The sequence below is a fragment of the Bos grunniens genome, chromosome 15, assembly GCF_055505025.1.
Source record: "Bos grunniens cultivar Pamir isolate PY7600 chromosome 15, Bosgru_T2T1.0, whole genome shotgun sequence".
NCBI classification, from domain to species: domain Eukaryota; kingdom Metazoa; phylum Chordata; class Mammalia; order Artiodactyla; family Bovidae; genus Bos; species Bos grunniens.
Genome location: NC_141179.1, coordinates 30,458,764 through 30,464,993, shown reverse-complemented (window position 1 = coordinate 30,464,993; position 6,230 = coordinate 30,458,764).

Sequence of the window (6,230 nt, the reverse complement as noted above, 5' to 3'; positions counted from 1 at the left end):
TGGTCCTCATGTGAAACATCTCAACGTGCCCCACTAATACCTGGAAACAGCTGCGTTTACATTAGAAGTGTTCTGTACAGTTTTCAAGACATCACCAGATTAAACTTCTTGGAGGAAGGACCTCCTTGGCACCCCCAGGGACTTGGTTCCTTGGGTTTTCTCTTTTTCTGTTCAGATTTTCCATTTCTATCACCAATCTAGAACTTGGGAAACTTAAGTCTCCACCAGTTGAGCTTAGAGTGTCTTAGTGGGATTTTTCCCAGTAACAACTGCCACCCATGATCCAGACCCTGAGAGATCAAGGCCTCCCTCCCCCTCCGTCTCTGAGACAGTGGCACCTGCTGTCACACCTCCTGGGCCAAGACAGCGGGTATGTCTGGGCATTTCCTGAGTAGGATCGAAAACAACAGTGACTCAAGGCAGAGATTTCTCCCAAACATGCGCTGGCAGGGGCCTGACCTAGGAAAGATAATTTCCCCCAAACCACAAGTGAGCAGGATGACCTTCCAAATGGAAACACCAGGCTTGAGCAAAGTGGATGGCTGAGCCCCTAATCCACTTAAGGTGCTTTACCTCTTCTGTGACCAATTTTTCACGAGAGGTAGAAGTCACCTGTGTGTTTTGTTGTCTTCTACCGGGGAACAGACAGACTATATATAGGTAAGGGCCCCCTCGAGGACGGGGGCTCAGCCCATCCATGCTCCCAGCCCTTCCTTCTGTACTTAACCTGTGGTGCTTTCTCATCCCCCTGGCAACAGGTCCTAGTGCTGCACAGGTCCCCAAACAGCCTATCGCTGTGTTTCCTCACCTGTCAGCTTTGCCTCCTAGCAACTGGGATTGCGGTCCCCATTCTTTGCTGGCATCCCAGCAGGCCTCTCCCTAGAGGAGAAGCTCCCCTTGCTCCTGCTCTTGTGTGACCTTGAACAAGAACCTCCCTCTTTCTGGGCCTTGGTGTCTTATCTTTGAATTAAGGAGACTGGACTGCTACTAGAGTTCTCAAAGGTCTCAACTCAAATGTTCTCACTCTAAGTCATTTTTTCCCTAAATGCAAGTCCTACCTCTGGTTCCCTGATTCCATTTCCTAGAGTCTATCCGTTTTAAAGGAGCCTGCTCAGAAAATGTGTCCTGCTTTCCGCTGGGGTCACCTTGTCCATGTTCTCATCTTGCCAGGGAGGACATGAGCTCTAGAGACACCTCAAGTCCACCAGCTTGTCGGTGGCAGGGACAGGACACAACTCGGGGATCTTGACTCCCCACCAGCTCTCTTTCCATCTGAGTGCTCTTCCTTTTGGTCAAATAATTGACAGCATTTTTCAGGGCTTTCTGCAGCAAACTGCCCAACCCTGTGTTCAGCTGAGCGGAACAGTAACCTGGGAACTCACTCACTTTACACATTCATACGTGCTAAGTCGCTTCAGTCGTGTCCAACTCTTTGTGACCCTGTGGACTGTAGTCTACCAGGCCCTTCTGTCCATGGGATTCTTACACGTTCATACAGCCAAGAGCAAACCAGCACGATCTGTTGCATACCTGGGCCCACGCACCGCTCTAGAGGCACAAATGAGCAGCCGGGCAGGAGACGGGGCAGCAGAGAGAACAGCATTCATAGTCCAAGCAAAGTATTTCATTTCTCTGGGCTTGTTTCCACCTCTGTAATCTGTGCACAACAAGAGCTACTCAGAATTGTGACTGTGAGAGTCTGGCACATAGTAGGTACTCAGTGGATGTCCATATCCCCCGCCTCACCTCCATTTCCAGGACTGTGCCATCAACACTCCACTAAGATTCTCATAGCGAGTGATCCTTAGCAAATGCCAAGTTCCCCTGGCCTCTCAGAGTGTTTCTGACTTTTCAGGAATGCAATAAGTATAGTACAGCATTGCCCAAACCACACAGTTAGTGACGCAGAGCACTGTCTGGGCATTCCAAAGCCAAGGGCTGAGCTCTTCTGATTTCCTGGTACTTGGTGTGACCTTCCTCTTGGAGACTGCAGAGGGTGGGCTGGGATAGAGCTGCAGTCGTCCTGGCTCCTAGAGACTAAAGATCCAGGAACCAAAGGGGTTGGAGTCAAGGGTACAGGTGGCAGTGAATAATGAGAGGAGAGAGTATTTGACAGACTTAGTGAAGGAGAATTAAGTCCAAATGCATGCCTAGAATGCTGGCCCTGGAAGCGAGCAAAAGGAAAGTGTTCAGATCAGAGGACAAGCCTGGACAAAGACAGGGTGGGTACAGTGTGTACCAGGGACCAGAGAGAGGCCAACCTGGCGGGAGTGGAGGTCTGGGGCCAGAGGCCCAGTAGGAGGGAGAGCTAGTGAGCCAGAACGTAGAAGGTGACAGCTAACTTCAGCTAGCCTTGCCCTTCCTGGTTATGGAGGGGCCACAGAGAGCCAGGCAGGCCAAGCTTTTGCAGGAACCAAAGCAAAAGCCCAGTGGAGCTTCCGGGAGTCTGGAAATCGCCTGAGCAAGAAAAGGGGTCACTTCCCTTAGCTTGTTAGTTTTATCCACAGTGGCTGGCAGGAAAGTCCATGCAGTTGCCCCTGCAGGGGCAAGAAAAGGGAGGGCTGGAGACACAAAGTCCTTGCAGGCAGCGAGGAGGCGGGCACACCCCTGAGAAGGAAGAGGCAAGAAGGCCAAGGCCTGGGGCCTGCAAAGGAGAAAAGGAAGCCCAAGAGGTAGCCAAGAATGCAGCAAGAACCTGCGACTCGATGGCTGCCAGCAGAAAACCTCCCAGGGGCCTCAGGGCCCAGGCCTCCTCCGCACACCTGGGCTGCAGCAAAGGCTGCCTACGGGGTCCTTGCCTACAGGCCCTCTCACCCCCGCTATTCTACACGGTCTGCAGAAAAAACTTGGAAGGAAAGAAAAAAAAAAGGAAAGGAAGAAAAGGAACAAAAGCTAAAAAATCAGAATCCATTAGACCCAGCTCTGAAACCCAGCACTGCTCCTTGCCAGCTGTGCGACTCTGGCGCCTCAGTGACATCTGGAAAATGGGAACAAAAACACCTCCCTGACCTTGCCTCCCAGGGCTGTTATGAGGATCAAGTTCTGTTTCTCTCATTGTCCGTTTAGCCGAGCTCTCGTCCCGCCCTGCCCTGGTGCCTCACGCAGCTTACCTCCCCTCCTATGAATACTTTCAGGAAGCAGCCAACTGCAAAGGATGTCGTGGAGGATGGCCGAGGGCAAGGGCAAAGCCAGAGAGAAGCTTCCAGCCCTGCCTGCCTCCCCCTTGCCTCCTTTCTACCACTTCCCCACAAACAGGGGCTGTTCTGAGACCCAGTTCTGACCAAGCCACTCCCTGCTTAAAAGGGGTTACAACCCAGGCTCCTGAGGCCCACAGTGTTAAGCAGCCCCTCTTTTCTGGAATCCCTACCCAACCCCCAAGTTTTACCTACTAAAATCTTTTTCAATTCTCTCACTTTTTTTTTAATTAAAAAGAAGTTTTATTTGGCTATGCCAGGTCCTAGTTGCAGCATCTGGGATCTAGTTCCCTGACCTGGAATAGAACCCAGGCCCCCTGCATAGGGAACAGAGTCTTATCCACTGAACCACCAGGGAAGTCCCTCAACTCTCTAACTTTAGACCAAATGTCCACCTCTTCCAAGAAGTCTCCCTGCCTGTTATAGCTATCAATATTTACCATGTTAAAATTTGAAAGGAATCCAAATACTTCTTAATTTTTAAATAAAATTTTAAAATAACAGTAAATCTTTTATATGCTAACATAAGTAACATTTTCTTTCTTTTCTTTCTTTTTTTGGCTGCACCACACAGTTTGTGGAATCTTAGTTCTGTGACCAGGGATTAAACCACCTGATCGAACCAGTGACCCCCTGCAGTGGAAGCACAGAGTCCTAACTTCTGGGCTGCCAGGGAATTCCCTTAAATTTTTTTTTTTTTTAGCCATGTTTGGATTCTGTATTTATTTATTTTTTAATCTCTGTTTTATTTATTTTTTAATTTTTTTATTTACAATATTGTAGTGGTTTTGCCATACATTGACATGAATCCGCCATGGGTGTACATGTGTTCCCCATCCTGAACCCCCTCCCACCACCCTGCCCATCCCATCCCTCTGGGTCATCCCAGTGCACCAGCCCCGAGCACCCTGTATCATGGATTGAACCTGGACTGGCGATTCGTTTCACATATGATATTATACATGTTTCAATGCCATTCTCCCAAATCATCCCACCCTCGCCCTCTCCCACAGAGTCCAAAAGACTGTTCAATACATCTGTGTTTCTCTTGCTGTCTCTCACACAGAGTTATTGTTACCATCTTTCTAAATTCCATATATATGCATTAGTATACTGTATTGGTGTTTTTCTTTCTGGCTTACTTCACTCTGTATAATAGGCTCCAGTTTCATCCACCTGATTAGAACTGATTCAAATGGACTCTTTTTAATGGCTGAGTAATAAAACTACATTTTCCAAAACAAAAAGAACTGAGGAAGAAGGATAATATTTACATTTTTACAAATCTCATTAACACCTGGCTGGATTCTCACCTGCTTCACTTCAGGCAGCCTCATGAAACCACGCTGTGTGCTCAGGAATGAAAGGGAGAAGGACAAACAATGCCTGTGTTATTTATGGACAATACTTTTGACCTTTTAAACCCCCTACAAACAGTCCAGCCTTAGGACCCAGGAAAGCTTTCTCCCCTAGACAAAAGTGCCCCAGGGCCCTCCGCGGGTGAATGGAGAGGAGCAGGGAACTTCCCTGGTGGCCCAGAGGCTAAGATTCTGAGCTCCCAGTGCAGGGGTCCAGGTTGGATCCCTGGTCAGGGAATGAGATCCCACATGCCTCAGCTAAAGAGACTGCATGTGTCAACGAAGATCAAAGATTTAGGGCAACTAAGACCTGGCGCAGCCAAATAAATATTTTTTTAAAAATAAAAGGAGAGACACAAACTTAAGAAAACAAACTTACGTTTGCCAGGGGGAGTTTGGGATGGACTGAGGCACACTGCTATATATAAAATGGGTAACCAATGAGGACCTAGTGCATAGCCCAGGGAATTCTGCTCAATGTTCTGAGCCAGCCTGCATGGGAGAGGGGTTGGGAGGAGAGTGGCTACATGTGTATGTGTGTATGAGTCCCTTTGCTGTTCACTGGGAACTATCACACTGTTAATTGGCTATATACTCCAATACAAAAATGTTTTTGGTGTTTAAAAAAATTAAAATTAAAAATAAATAAAAAGAAAGAGAGAGGAGCTGGATGTGTGCGTGTGAGGAAAGCTGCCTCAGGGTCACAGACGCAGCCTCCCTGCTTCTCTCCCCGCTGGGCTCCTCACTTAGCTCCCCTCTGTCACCAGCCTGCCTGGGGCCAGTGTAGAGGCACAGAGGTGTCTGAGAAAATGTGCGTTTTGGATTTTCCCAGTCCTGGGTTCAACTCCTGTCTCGGTATCTCACCAGCTGTGTGACCTTGAGGAAGTTACTGAACCTCCCGGGAGCCGGAGCTGTAGGCCATCATTTGTTAAAGGATTATGCGGACTCACAGTGATGCAAGGAGAGAAATTGCACTCAGAACCTCTCACCCAGGGCTAGTATGTAACAGATTCTACAAACAGTAGAAAAAAAATACACTGCTTCCCCACCTCCTGCCCTGCCCAACTCAGCCCGAGCATGGCCGAGTCAAAACAGATGACAATCCCTTTCCAGTCTCCCTGCGGACAGCTGAGCCAGGCGGGGATTTTCCAGGAGAACTTCGCTCCTGGAGAGAGAGGCACGGAGTGATGTAGTTTGCAGAGGGCAGATTTTCTATCCTGCAACAGCAGATGGCACCACCCACCAGAATTCACAGCCCTACTGAAGGGCCTGCCCTGACCCTGCCCAAGGCCTCAGGCACCTTCTCCTCCTCTGTCCTTTCTCCTGCAGCCTGAAGCGGCCCAGGAAGAAGCAGCCAACCCCTCAAGTTCACAAGCAGCCCCTACACACCATGTCCCACCCACACCATGTTCTTGTCCCTGGGCACCCAGTTGCTTTAGTGGGACTTTCAAAGACCCAGCTTGGGTAATGCCTCAGTCACCCAGATGCCAAGGAGCAATTGTCGTTTAGTCGCTAAACTGTTGTCTGACTCTCTGCGACCCCATGGACTGTAGCCCACCAGGCTCCTCTGTCCATGGTATTTCCCAGGCAAGAATACTGGAGTGGGTTACCATTTCCTTCACCAGGGGATCTTCCCCACCCAGGGACTGAACTCCCGTCTCTTGCATTGGCAGACAGA